The sequence below is a fragment of the Passer domesticus genome, chromosome 1, assembly GCF_036417665.1.
Source record: "Passer domesticus isolate bPasDom1 chromosome 1, bPasDom1.hap1, whole genome shotgun sequence".
Taxonomy (NCBI): domain Eukaryota; kingdom Metazoa; phylum Chordata; class Aves; order Passeriformes; family Passeridae; genus Passer; species Passer domesticus.
The window spans coordinates 11,444,139-11,459,478 of record NC_087474.1 but is presented as its reverse complement, the minus strand read 5'-3'; positions in this window follow the sequence as shown (position 1 = coordinate 11,459,478).

The following is a 15,340-nucleotide window of genomic DNA, read 5'->3' as shown; positions in this document are numbered from 1 at the left end:
TTGTTTGGTCTATAGAATTGCCTTTGCAAAGAAAAAAATGTCTTATGTTTTATCATCTCTTGGATACAACACTGGTTCATTAGTGTTTCACTACTTCCAATAAAAAGAACATTGAAAGACATTAGCTCTGAAATTAAAATATATGAAGCCAGCAAAATGCTGCAGAGGAAACAATGTACAGTAGGTCATACTGCTGGCCTGTGAGCATTCCAGAGAGGAATTGCATTCAGAACAAATCACTCCTCTTGAAGAGATGTGCATTTACTTCCCACAGCCAGAGATTTTCTTATTTGTAAGAAATATGGACACATCATTTTGTCTGATTAAAATGAAGTAGTCAACTGTTCAAATCATTATTTTGTTAAATGTACATTAAAAAGTGTGTTTTACTAGATGGATATGATGATTGGATGGGCTTTGAAATTTATTGTACTTGAGCACGTATTCATATAATTCAGTAGGATGTATAGCTAATAGGCTTATAAAAAAGTCACATTACAGTAGTATTACTTAGATGACATGATTGCATTTCAACAAGATCCAGCTCATTTGGTGCACAGATAATTTACTTTAAATTCTGCATATATATTAACCATTGTGCACCCAGCTTTGATTTTTCCCTGCCTCTTGGATGAAGCACAGGTCCTGCTGAAACCAGCCAGGCCTACAGTGGTGTTTGATGAAGCACATTCATTACTCTGTAGCCATCAAGTGGACTGTGAGTGGAATCTTTCCAATCTAACACCATGAGAGATGGCAACAAAGGCAGTCTCTGCTCCACGAAGAGGCCAGAAACCTATTCTGTCATCAGAGGGGAGTTTGCTCAGTTTTGCCATCCAGGAAGGCCTCAGCAGAAAACATGCTACACAGAAGACAGAAGTTTCTCTTAAACAGATTGCCTGAGCTAGTTAAGAATTTTTATTTAGTGTGACTTGTCAGCTTTTACTTTGTACAAAACAAAAGTGTCTTGTAAAACAAAATTTTATAAACTAGCTTTGAGAGTGATTGGGAGATGAAGAAACCAACACTGTTGTCTAAATTCATGCTGAAATAGACCAACATCCTGTAAAACTACGTGCTCACTGGGAACATAATAGATGATTTGGCACAAAACCTTATAGACTGTTTCCATATGAGAGGTTCAAGGTTGGATTATCTGTCCAGCCTTTCCTAGGAATGCAGTTTTAAAAAGTGTCTGGGAGGGCAGAGAGAAGAGCAAAGAGAAGCTGGCTGGGTTGCAACATAACATTACACATGTTCTGGTCTGCTTGTGCATTAACATCAGCCCTCAAAGAGGGTGTTTGTTTGACTTGCCAGCTGGAAATAAAATGTGGTGGTTGCCAGGAAAAGTTCATCAGGAAGTTATAAACTGGGAGAGGTGAGGAGAGGCTTAAAAAAAAAAAAAAAGGAAAAAAAGGAAAAAAAGTAAAAAAACTTTTTAATGAGGGAACCTGATAGGTTTGTATCTGAGCTTCAGTATGCACACATCTGCAGTACCTTCTCTCTGCAATGAGATTACAACAACGCACCAAACCCCAGCTCTTGCCCAGAACATTTCTGATGCAGGACCCAAGGTACCATTCATGAAGTTATAGTAGAATTTCTTATGTGGGCAAAATGAAGCTATTCGTACTGGATTTCAGCCAAGCCACTTAGAATTATAATCCCCACTCTGTAATAGACACCAGCCACAGTATTAGTGTGAAATTTCATGTGAAGAACAGCTTCTACAATGGAGTGTACTCAAAGATCTGTGTAAGAGACCACTGCTCAAATCAGGATGACATGGACAAGGATCACTGGCCTGGTGCAAACACTGTTTTCTGTATCCCTTTGGTTTTCCTGGGTGGACTTCTACGAGCTAGTCAAGTTCAGACTTTCTAGAACAGTTTGAACAGGCGAAACACAGAACAATTTTTTTTTTTTTTACTGAGGACTAAAATTTACTACAATTTTTTATTTTTTAAGTAGTCTTTTTACAAAGACTACTTAAGGATATCCTCTGTATATCTCTGTGTGGATGAAACATACCTTAGAAAATTATGCCATAGTCTTTTGAAAAATATAAGGAACTAATCTTCTGTGTGGTATTTGGAAGATAATGTCTCCTGCTTCTGCAAGATATTTCAATAGTGCCTGGGAACTTCGGTGTGTGTGTTTTGGCTTGGAATCAATGAACTCAGTGGAGACATTCTGAATTATGAGCTGAGGTTGTGGGCTGAAATTGTGGCTCTACTGCAGTAACTAGTAAATAGTCTATTTATTTTAATGAGGCAAGAATTTCATCACTGGATGTCACAATAAATCTAATAATAGCTACTACAATTTTCCCATGTGAAAATACAAATTACTACACTGGTTATCACCCCATGCTTGTATATGAAGTCTCACAATATCATCCAAAGAACCCATGACTAATCATTCTATTATATTCATAAATGGAATATGTGAGGTATGAAAGTAAAAGAGACAGAATAAACTCTCCATTTTAAGGATGATACTTTCCTTTGGTGTACTCTGTTATTGAATCATATTTCATTATTAGTACTGCTGCTATTATTATAGCTAATCATATGATGATTATTTTATTGAACACCTTCATTAGGATTTCCTCATTTCAATGATATTATGACTACCCCCTTTGTTCATTTTCTTATTCTTAAAATAACTATTAAACATAGAATGAATCATAGAAGTTCTTTTTGAGAAAAAAAGGTTTTCAGCAAGTGATACTGACTTTCACAGGCTAGAAGTTAAATTAGTACATGCAATCTTAATTCTCTTATTAAGCAATAACTGAAATATAACTTATGTCATAACATAGCCATGCATGTTTATAGTTTTGTCTGATAGAAATACTAAAGACGCCTCTTGAACTAAATGTACAAATCCAGTCACCATTGTACTGTAAAGGGAATGAGCATGGAACATATTTCACTGCAATCTTTTCTCACAACATTCTTCCATATATCATCTGAAATCAAGGTCAAAATTTCTGTTGACTTCAGCAGTGGATAATAATGACCCTCTGGAATTCAGATGAGGTTTTGCAACTCCAAGTCACGAAGGGTAGTTCTTGGTATTTGAATTAACATTTCTGCATCTAATTTTGAATTTTGAAAATTAGGATTATCCTCTTGTGTTAGAGGCTTGTGAAAATGTCCTTCATCCAAAAAAAAAAAAAGGGGAAGTTTAAACCTTTCCATAAAGTCTAATTATTATGCATTAATGCAAGGAAACAGGCAACAGAATTCAGGATAGCCAAAAGTGTATCTTTTATTTTATGTTGTGTTAATAATAATACAGGAGTCATATATCATTTTGGACACACAGTAAGATAAAGTTTTAATCGAGACTTAAATGGAATTTTATGTTTGGGTATTTTATCACAGACCATTAAACAGCATTTTATAAAATCATCTTTATAGAACTAAACAATGATCCCAGACACACTTCACTGAGGTATTTTAAGCAAAACAAAATGCAATAAAATATGAAAAATTAATACCAACTCTGAAGAAGAAAAATAGTATCCTTTTAACCTAATACTTTATATCCAGCTAGAGAAATAAAAAATAAAGACATTGAAGATGAAATTGACACATACAGGAAAACTGGTGATTACTCATATCTGCAATGGAGAATTTTGTCATTACCACAGCAGGTATAACAGGTGGGAACACCTGCCAAACTGTGTCATCTAATATGTACTATATACCTCTTATAACAAGAATAATTTAAAAATACATAAGAAAAAAAGCAGAAAAGAGGGAAAAGTCACAACTGTGCCACTCAAACCTAAATGAAATATCACACTTAAAACCATCTGAGAATATAATAGCAATACCTAAATATTTTTCAAAATAAGATAAAGTAAAAGAAAAAAAAAAGTATGGATAAAAGCATGGAGAAAACTAGGGAAAATCTAAGAAAAAAATATGCAGGACAAAACAGTACTTTAGACAACTGCTGATTTAAATGGTGAAAACTGCTGTTGACATGCTGTTGCATTTCTTTTTTCTGTCTTTTTCTGACTCTTAAAAAGGTCACATTTCAAATCAATAGTCCCTCAGAGCCATGACATGCTAGTCACTGAAGAAAATGTATTATTTTTCAGCTCTCTTTAAGTGAAAAAATCATATAAACTGTGATAAATACACATATGTATTCTTTCTACAAGTTCTGGCATCAGATGGTAAGGAATAAGCTGAATGAACCAACAGACTACTCAAATATGGGTTATTTCAGAATAGTAAAACATATATTAGATGTTGATCTGTAGATAACTTTTCACTGAGTCAGGTAAGCTCACAATTTCTTTCAGCAAAGTAAGTTTCAATTAAAAAGGTTTGGAGGTAAAACAAAGACTAGATGAGGTTTCTAGGAAAAGAAAAAAATACATTTTAATGATGGTATCAAAGGAAAAATAATCTGTAGTACTGTGGAAAATAAGCGAGTGTTTGAGAATCACTGTATAAGTCACAAACTGCAGACCTTAATTCAGCATTTCACAATCATAACACTTGTGTCAAAAAAATAAGACTGATGTAGTGGAGAATATGTTTTTCTGATGATTACAACCACTCCTATTATAATATTTCATGAGAGAGTTAATTAACGTATAGGTAAAATGGTATAAGTATTTCAATAAATTTATATTTAATTAAAAGTTTGGTTTTGACTATTCACAATTCAAATAGAAATTAAAAATATCTATTTGAATGAATTGGTAAATCAGTTAGAGCCAGCACTATTTGGAGAACATATCCAGATACGTGTTCATCCTTCCATTTATCACCAGGAGACAAAAATTCTGGCCCTGGGAAACTCAGATTCATGAACAACTCTGGCTAAAATATGTAGACTCACATGTTCTTCACCACAACATGAAAACTTGCTGTGGGAGATGTTTTACTCTGTGTAAAACATGTAAATTTTGCTTAAGTCAGGGAATAAATAACTCACTCATTAGAGAAGCAGATCATCACTGTAAATATCCTCTTATTGCTGCAAACAGGAGGTTCAAACTATGTGATTGGTCTTCTCAAGTGAATATTTGAATTATCAGGTCATTGGCCACATTTTTGATGGGGCACCTTCTCTTCATTCTGTTGGAGCTTTTACACTTGAAATACTCTTTCCAGTTATTGACTTATGCATAGGCTATTGCATTAGAAAGTGAAACCTGGATGACATCAATTGAATATTTATTTGCCCACAGAAAATCAAGAGCATCAAATGGAAATACTCAAATCAATACTTATACTGTCCTTGATTATGCTCTCTTTTGTTCAAATATCAATGTATTTCCTGAGAGTTGAAGGTTGTGTATGCAAGTGTGTCTGTCAGGAAGAACTGTGCATTAAACCTTTCCTACACAGGATCTTTATCTGGAAAGGTTCTTCATAGAAGAATTTGTATTTTCTGTTGTTGATATTATTCTGCATTATTTCTTTTGTTTCCTTTGTGCCTTTCTTCTCATCTTCTAATTTTTTTTATAATCCTTGCAGCATTGTCCTTCCAGTGAAACCTTGACACAGCCTTTCACCCTCAGCTCATTTAATAGAGAAAGGGGCATATTAGAAACCATGAAATTACAAGTTGTTTTCATAAATAGTTACAGATTTATGAGTACAATACAGGCCACAATGGACACAAGAAAATGCATTCTCTTAGATACCCACTGCCATCGATTTGCACCACAGAAGTAACAGTGTCATTACCATCAGTCATCACAGACATGCTGCAATGATGAAGGATCTACATGTCTCAGCAGGACTAATGCACACAATAGGAAAGCTAAAGGTAAATATTGTAATTCTAATTTTTTCAGCAATTTTCACTAAAAGTCAAATTCAATTTTACATGTTCATACTAACTTCTACTATTTTAACTAGTGCAGAAATGAACCTTCTCCTGCTTTTGTGTATGGGTGGGGTTTTTTGGGTTTTGGTTGTTTGGTTGGGCTTTTTGTTTGTTTGGTTTGGTTTGGCTTTTTTATTAAAAAACCATATTAAAAAAGCCTTGCAGTCTTTCACAGTTTCCTCTGTCTCCTTTATGTCTCCTGTTGGTTACAGCCTAAAGCTCTGGAAGGGAAAACAGATAGCATCTGCTCAGGGGTGTGAGATTACATGTAATCATAACCTTCTAAAAGAGAAAATGCAGAAAATGTCATTTACTTGCCAAACTTGCTTCCATCCAAGTAGGTTTTTTGCATGTGTTTTTTGATGGTTTTATTTCTTTTTTAATCACATGCTGTGCCACAACACAAAAAATAATTCAATTCATGAATAAGTCTACATGCAAGTGTTGCAATAATAATAAAAAAAATGTAAGGGGATATCTACAAACAGAGGTCCTTTTTATTTTGGGAAGCATGGAGATGCTGAGAGCTGAAGCAATTCCAGATTTCATTGCTGCTGGAAGTCCCTTCTGAAAACCAGAAAGAAAAACTACCAAGAAATCCAACCCCATTTTCAACAAACTCCAGAAATTCCAACTGTTCTGGCTCTAAGCCAGATCTGCATGAGAATGACTCCCACTGAAATCTCACTACGTGGTGGGTGCTCCAGGAGGAATTTGTCAGCTGTAAATCACCTCCATTCCACAGAAGCCACTATCTTGACACGAAATTGTGGCACATCATTTGGTAGGCAAAAGGAAATGAATTATTGATTTCATGCAAATTATTTTATTTCCCTACAAACTGAAACATCACTTGTTTCTTGGTCCTTCAAATTATTATTATATAAACGCACTAGTACTGCATAATGTTATTTCTTACCCATAAGGAGCAGTGTTGGATTTCTTCTCATAGTAGAAACTCATAAGCTCTGTAGATGAATCTAAACAGCAAAATTTTTGTGCACAAGATTGGTGGCTCGGATCATCTAGACCTTTTTGTCTCTATAACTAGCAGGTGGAAGAACAGAGCCTTTTGGTCAGGTTCATCTAGCTAAAAAAAATGAACAACATCCTGTTGGCATTAGTTTTATTTGTATGTACTTGAGGATGTGAGGTACAATCCTTCAGAAATCAACCATCTTATCCATTAAAAAGGATAGTCTAAAGAAACTGAGTTCACACTGCAGAAATACTGTATTATGATTCTGGTTGAAAAATAGTTCCCGACGGCAACTCCAAAATCGGTCTTAACCTAAATATATACTTTCAAGATAGATGCAACCAAATGAGATGATTCCTGCAAAAAAACTGCTAATTAACAAATTCTAGATAGTAGAATAAAAATAACAGTGTTGCTTTATTCTTGATCTTTATAAGATTGAAAAGAGGATGTGCATGAGATCTTCAGTTAACACAGCTCAGATACCTGCTTCACATGTAGACATTTCTATCTGGCCATTTTAACCTGTGCACTAAATCCTGCCTATGATATTGAGAAAATAATTTCTCACTATTGCAAGTGGAGATTTTTAAGAAATACCATTTAACCAGCTTAATCTTTTTAAGAGAACTGAATTTAGAATATTCACTAAAGGATTAGGACTCAGAAAATTGGTCCCTTTCTAGATATGGCATCAGCAATGGACTAAAAAGTGCCTTGTCACTGTGGTGATGTATCAGTGTGCACTTGATCTCCCCTTCTCTGAAAGACTGCAGCATCTGAGCTGAAGCAGCTCCCAGGGCGGGCCAGGGGCAGGACTCACTCCTGGACTGACAGCTTCCCAAGTAGGGAATGATTTTGGGGAATGACAGGAAGGTTTGACAGGAGGTCCTCCATTTCATCCACCTATGCCTTGTGTTACCTCCCACTGGAAAACATGGCAAAATATATAGAATGTATACAAAAGAAAGACAAGTCTCAAATGTACGGAATACTGAACCTTAGAAGGAATCAGATCCAGATGTACAAAATCTCACTTTGCACACCCTCGTAGGAAGCAAAAGTCATAATCCTCGTGGTTTCCAGGAAGCACAGGTTATGGGACCTGTGAAGTCCCAGTGAAGTGGTAGGTATTATAAGTTGACAGGAGAGCTCTGCTGTGTCCCTACAGATGAGGAATAGTCCCCCCAGCAGCTCCCAGTCTGTCAGATCCTGCTCTGTGCTGCTTCCATAGCAACAGCCGTGCCAGGATGGGGCCACGCAGCAGAGGGAAGGATGCTCAGAAAACTGGAGACCCTGCTCCACAAGCTGAGCTCCTCATTGGAGCCTGTCACTCTGGCAGACTGGAAGGACATAAATACTGCTCTAACAAACAGGGGACCCTTTAGCTGCTTTATAAATCACTAAAGAGATGGGAGGGAGGAGAGGGTGCTAAAACATCTACTGAGGAGCATTTGGTGATGCTGTGAGCGTGAGAGGGAGCTCTGGATGTGTATTTTGGAAAACTGTGACCTTTCCCAGAGGGTTACTTAAATATTTGAAGCTTCAATGATCTCAAATATGTACTGATGTATATCCTTATCAGAAATTACTGTAGAAACTATGCTTGTGCTGCATTCAGTAAAATACATGTTTAAAGTTAATTTCTTTTTCTTATTGGAAATGTATAAGCATATCAGTTTCACCTTGAAAAACACTCACAATGGGATAAAATAGAATGGTTTATTTAGAAAAAATTTTTGTCAGAATATTTCTGTGCATCTTTCAACTTTAGGAGGATATGACCTTAAAAAAGACAAGCTGTCAGAAAAAGAATGGGAAGTAGAGATTTCACACATCTTTTCTTCTCCTTTGATTCTTGGAGGCTCTTTCCCTTCCCCTCCCTTTTTTTTTTTTTCAAATTTTACACAGAATTCACTATTCAAGAACATTTTGTTGCTTTTATGCCCTAAACGTACTTAAAAGTACCATCCATCCTTAATAAGCCTTGAAGCATTATCTATGCAACATGTTCTTGTGTTCTGATTTATTGGAGTAAAAAATATAGTTTCAAGAGATGGCAGCTGTTGTGCAGGGCCAACTTATTGCATTGCTTATCAGCACTCTTATTGTTCCTGGAAGTTTAACTCAGAGGTTTTAGTGATCCTATCTACAGCATCCTCTCCTCCACAAAGGTTTGTCATGTCACAGCTGTAGGGGCAGCAAACTACTAGTAGGAAGAAGAAAAACACTGTCCAGAGCTGGGTCAGAGAAGGAAACAAGAACAACTTATTTTTTTCTTATCATGATATTGCAGTCACAAAAACTAAGGCATGCAGAATGTCCTGGAAAATATAACATTATTTTAGCATTATATTTTAATGGCCTTAATTCAAGAAGACATTTTAAGGTCCAAAGTTATAGACGATCCTTATTTCTCATCTAAGTACAACACCCCATTAAATATGCCTGCAAATACTGAATGAATTAAATACAAAATGGTGATTTTTTTTCCAAATCTGTGTAAAACAGATTTGCTGTTGACTGACCTGCAATAACAGGCTTATTCAGCAGAATAATCCATATTCCTTTCAGCTAAGCACTTCAGCCTGACAAACCTTGAACACATGCATTAGTTATGCTAAAGACAGGTAGACATCTTCAGTGGCTAAAATGAACTGAGCCAGACATTGGGTCTTACCAAAACAGATTCTTGCTTTAATGTTGCTGGATCAGGATGTGAATTCCTGCTAAATAACACAGGAGGATCAAAATTTATATAAAGCAATGCTAATGTGTACTCACCACTTTTGGTATTGTCACTAAAGTGGTACTGCCTTGCTCCTCCCACAAGACTTACCTCTCTCATCTTTTCCAACTGAAATTCTCAAACAACACTTGGGAGCATACAACTGTATGAGAAACTGCCCACAGCTGTTAGAGGACAAAGCTGAACAGTGAGAAACTATTAAAAAAAAAAAAAAAAAAAAAGAACCTATTTCAATAGGTATTTTTATCTGCCAGAAACTGTGCCAGAATAAAGAAGGCAAGGAACAAATAGTCATAAAGAGCAATATACTAAAACAAGGATGGATATATTTGGAAATACCTGGGGATACACATACATGTGTCTCTGTATCTTTGCTCCCTTGAGGACTGTGTGGAAAACCCAAAAACAGGTACAGCAATGGCTCTGAGATATTTTGAGCAAAGTGTAAGAAATCTACATCATATCCAATAAAATGCATATAGTTCTGGTTTTATGTAAGTGTTGAGTTCTTCTATATCAAACACTCAGGAAGGCTGTAAACCAGTGTAGTGCTTAGGCAATAGGGAAAATTTAGGAAAATAAAGACACTGATATTTATAGTTTTACATTTTATTTTTCTCTCATTCACAGACTGGTAAGAACTAGAAAACGTATTTCTACAGTCAGGTAGACACGCAATAAACAACATTTATACCGTGTTTGTAAATAAAACAAAAAATATATTGTGAGGGTAGTTGATCCTTTTTAATCTCTTAACAGCACGTACTACATTGTCATCTTTACCATTCAATTAATAGGACACTCACTACATAGGTTTTGCTTAAAATGCTGTCTCACACAGTGGCCAGGCATGGTTTGGTGTCCAAGAGGTTGTTTGGTGGCATTTTGCTGTTTTCAAGGAAGCACATTTCATTAGATAACAAAACATCATGCAGTTGTTCTTCAGGGCTAGGGAATGGTCTGGGTTATCCTGGTTCACAGCATTTCTCTCTCCTTCTCTCTCTGTCTCTCTTTCTCCCTCTCTCTCTCTCCTGGTTTCTCTCTGACTTCTACCAGACCTTCTGTGTGATGGTTTTGTCAAACTTGACATATTCCTTTGGAAACTTCAGTTCTGATAACTTTCCTCTTTGCAGGTGGAAATGTTTTATTGCAGAAAATTCCCGATTTTTGTCCTGAAGTACTTCTCCTTCAAGGACAACATTCTGTTTTGATTTTCCCTTGGACATACATATTGACCTCTTCAAATTTCACTAATGTTTTGCATGGCTTCTTTTTCTTTTAAAAATGTCTGAAAAATGTTCTAGAAATAAGGGGACTTAATAAAATTACAGTTTAATTTTTAAAAAATCAGGTTTTCTAAACTATCTATTTCCCTAATACGATTTAAAATTCTATAGGCTACTGAGAACACTTGAGAAAATGAAGACCCTCCATTTCCCTTTGAGTCAGAGAAAATCTGTCAAAATAGTTTAGTGCACTGCAGACTTAATTAATGAATATGGTAATTATACTGTGGTCTGATGAGTATTCCCTGTGCTTTAACAGTAGGCTGCATAAGAGATCCTCAAAATATTTATTCTTCTTACAAAAGGAATTTGGAAACCTTGACGAATTTCAAAGGATTTCCTCCTCCTGAGCTGAGTTTCTCTGCAGGAGACATAAGTATGCACTGACCTAACTGCTAACTGGAATAACAGCACAAGGAAAACGTCACCGAGCATGTAGCACATAATGAGCAAATCTAAATTGCCATGTAAGGCAATTTATATGTACAGGTAACTTCTAAATCCACAGAGAAATCTAAGCCCTGCAAGGTATTGAAAATTCACCTTTATCAGCTGCAAATTTGCAAGCAATTCATAAACTCCAGTGTTTTTTTAGAAAGCTTTTTTCACAAGTGCGTAAAAAATGTTCTCAATGTCAGTAATAAATGACAGGCAAGGAATTTTGGCAGCAAATGTTTCAGCTGTCCTCATGAAATGGATGAATATTTCCCTCCTTGCATTAATTCATGTTACAACACGTACATGGGAGAATGATAATAGGGCTCTTCCCTCACGCTTGTCATGTATAAAATATTGTACCACTTCATAACATTAAAAGGGTGAGTAAGGCCAGACATTGCTTAAAAAGAAAAGGGAAACCTAAAGTTTGAAAGGTAACATCTTCAGTGTGAAATGTATTCATGAACACTGTCAAATACCAACCTCTTCTCAAGTGCTGGCTTCTGCTAATTCCTGCTGACAGCTGTTCTTATTCTTACCTTGAGACATTTGGTTTTAAATGTCAGACTGGTTGGATCTTACTTCTTCCCTAAACATTCACCAACAAGATGAGGATGATATTTGCCAAAAAAAAAAAAAAAAAAAAAAAAAAAAAAAAAAAAGTAAAGGAAAAGGAAATCATGCAAATGTGAAACACGTGAAATATTCTGTGAGGAGATTTCTTTTCAGAGAAAAATCATTTAAAGTAAATTATTTTTCTCTGTACCTCCTGAGATCAGAAAAATAGAGAGAGCTTCATGCAGACATGTGGAACAAGAGTAGTCCAATAATAAACCTGTTTATATAGTGCTGGAACTGGTACAGTCAAGTTGGAGGGGAGGTGTACCCATGAAAAGCATCACCTCATTGCTTCAATTCTCTGTGGGTCTCTGAGAAGTCTGCTGCCTCCCTCATCCCTGCATGTTCAGTGGCTCAAAGATCATGCGAAATGATCAGATTTCATACATTCTGAAGATATGTTCATAAATTTACAAAATTTGCCTTGAATTCTATGTTGCCCTTAGAGTGAGAGAAATGCCTTTTAACGCTAGGAAATTAAGATCCATTTAAATGGCTTCTTGACACTCAACAGGTCTGGTCACTCCTCCTTCTTTTCTCCCCTTTTCTTTAAATCCATTAAGTAGTGCCATAAGAGAGCAGAGTCCAAAATAGATGATCTGAAGCACCCAAAAGTATTAGAACAATTTTTCTGTCTTGGCCTGCATTTTCTGTCTAAACTCATGTTTTTGTCAGGCATTAATCTTTTTGTATGCATCTTTGTAGCAATTTATGAAATGAAATATTTTATTAGAGGCAATAGGTTCACAAAGGAGACAAACAAAACCAGCACTAAAGTACTTTTTGGCTTTCTAGTCTGGCAGCACTCAGTTCTAAAGTTATTTTGTACCAGGACTCCCACGGAATTATACTTCAGTAGGAATTTAGTGCATTTTTTTCTAAACAGGTGCAATGAAAACAATCAGAACATGCAAGAAAACAAGCACAGCACTAGATGATGGCTAACTTGAGTAAGCCAAGAAGCAGGGATTTCTCCTGATCAACTTGACAGCTGCTATATGGCCCTTGTTTAATTTTCCCTCTCTTCTGTGCTTAAATGGTAGTGTTTGAACTTCCAACTGACTGGAATGCAGCACAAAAGTCTTTATTTCTGACTGGCATTGTAGTGGCCAATGGCTTCAGAAAATGCTAATGCTAAGACGAAGATGTTCTCTGAGCTGACATCTGGTAGTCTGTTAATCTGTGGGCTCCACAGGCAATCAGAAACCAGTGCTCATCCACACTTCAAGGTTAGGTGAACTAAACCCAAGAACATTCTGTACAAGAATCAGCAAAATAAAAGAATAGTATGAGAGAATTCACACACAACAGTCAGCATTTGAAACATTGCAGGTGCTTATAAACAAGTCCTCAATTTCTTGTGTGTTCACTGAGCTGTTCTCCTGCATATCATGATTACCATGAGATGATTCTTGAAGGTCAATACTTTCCATGACAGATGCCAATCTAGTCTGGAGATGTGTGTAAAACCAATCCTGCAGATTTCTCAAGGGATTTTGTAACCTCTCATGGGTGTGTAGGAATTGACAGCATTATATGCTGCTACATAGAGGACCTACAGCTGTTGCTGGCTCTGGTACAGATTTTACTACACTCAATTTCTCAGACACATCCGAGCTGTGCTTTTTCTTTGCATTGTCTCTGAGCAAAATACAAAGTGTTGTTCCCCAGGAAAATGCCAAATTTATCTTTAATTTGGGTTAAAAACAGGGTTCACTAATGGACCTGGCGTAGGCAGACTTAAATTCACAAATTTCTTGAACTGTGAAGTAGACTCCCTGATGCTTTATGGATATGACACTGGTAGGTCTCTGTGTTGCTGACACCTGGAGATATCCTACCTACAGCTTAGACTGAAAGATTTCTTTTCCCATCCAGCAACACTGAATACCAGCTTCAGATAGCAAACACTTAAATACTTTTCACATAAAGATCTAGCTTCTTTTATCCCCCCCCACAACTTAATTTAGCAGTAGTTGCAGTGGAAATGTTGTTTAAGTCAATAAGGTCAATAATTCACCTATTTTAAAAGGCACAGTTATATCAAATAGGCATAGTGATAGATGCTGAGAGACTTATAGGTTATGAGCTTATTCTGTGCATTGGCTAATTACAGAACTCTCAAGGTAATAAAGTAAAGCTACAACCTGAGGTGTTACTTGAGCTGTACAGCTGGTAAAAAGGTATGACAATTGCAGCTGGAATCCACCTATACATTTAAAAAGAACTATAGAAGATTTTAAAATTAATACTTCATTCTTAAGGAGAGGGGAGAGGGGTTGTAATTAAGGTCATAATCCAGTCTGTTTTCATTGCTAACATATATAGAATTAAAGATGCCCACTAGCATATCTTCTGTGTACACAGAATAGGTGTTAAATGCTATTAAACATTTTAAATGTTATTGTGATGCAGCCAGAATGAGATTAAACCCTTTTTCAGCTGTATGCATAAGCCTGATTCCTGATTCTTTGAGATTTTTTCATTCTAAATCTGCTAGCAATGCTTCCAGAAACCCAAACTCCTTAAGCCCCTCCCATTTCTGCTACTAACTGCAGAGGTATCAAATGTGATCTTCATTCAGTCCTGCGAATATCAGAATTCCTAGTTTGGCTAGAGTACCTTTAAAAATTTCACCTGAAACTGATGGTTCAGCACTAATAAATCTACAGTTTAATGCTGCTAATGATGGCAGTGTTACCTTGTAGCTAGGAATGATTTTAGCTATCTGACCTGCAGCCTCTCTAAAAACTATCAATAGAAAGGTTTTTTTCATAAAGAGTGATGAATTTTGTGATTCCATAAGGAAGTGATGTTTTCTTTTTATATTCATATCAAGTGACCAGAACACTTAAGTGGTGAATACCAGGTATAAAATACAAAATGCTTATGTGGAAGAAATATGAGAACTTATATTCATGATGTTAGTAGCTGTGATTCCTTCTTCCTTTAGCAAAATTCTGAATATTTTATGCAAACATAGGATATTTAAAAAGAAAAAAAAGGAAGATACACTACTTTCTAAGCTAGCACAGAAAGCTAGAGTCCCAGAGGTTAAATCTCTGCTACTTTGCATGACAGAAGAGATATGAATATATGTCATGATCTTAAATGACTCTAGTAATGACTAGATTATTGAGGTCAGAGAGCAGAATTAAGGCATGATGGGACCAAAACCATAATATTGAGCCCTCTCCTAGAAGAACATATACACACTTCATAGTTTGGTTCCAGGAATGAGATTAGACCAGTATGCAGTGTTTGTGGTTAAATGACTAATTGCTTATATTGTGCCAAACTTTTCCTTTTGTCTCAGTTAGTTTTTTTTTTATTATTTTTACTGTATCAAATTATTAGTGGCATCTTCTATAAAGAATTTCTTCATTGTACCTAATTAGTCTGAAC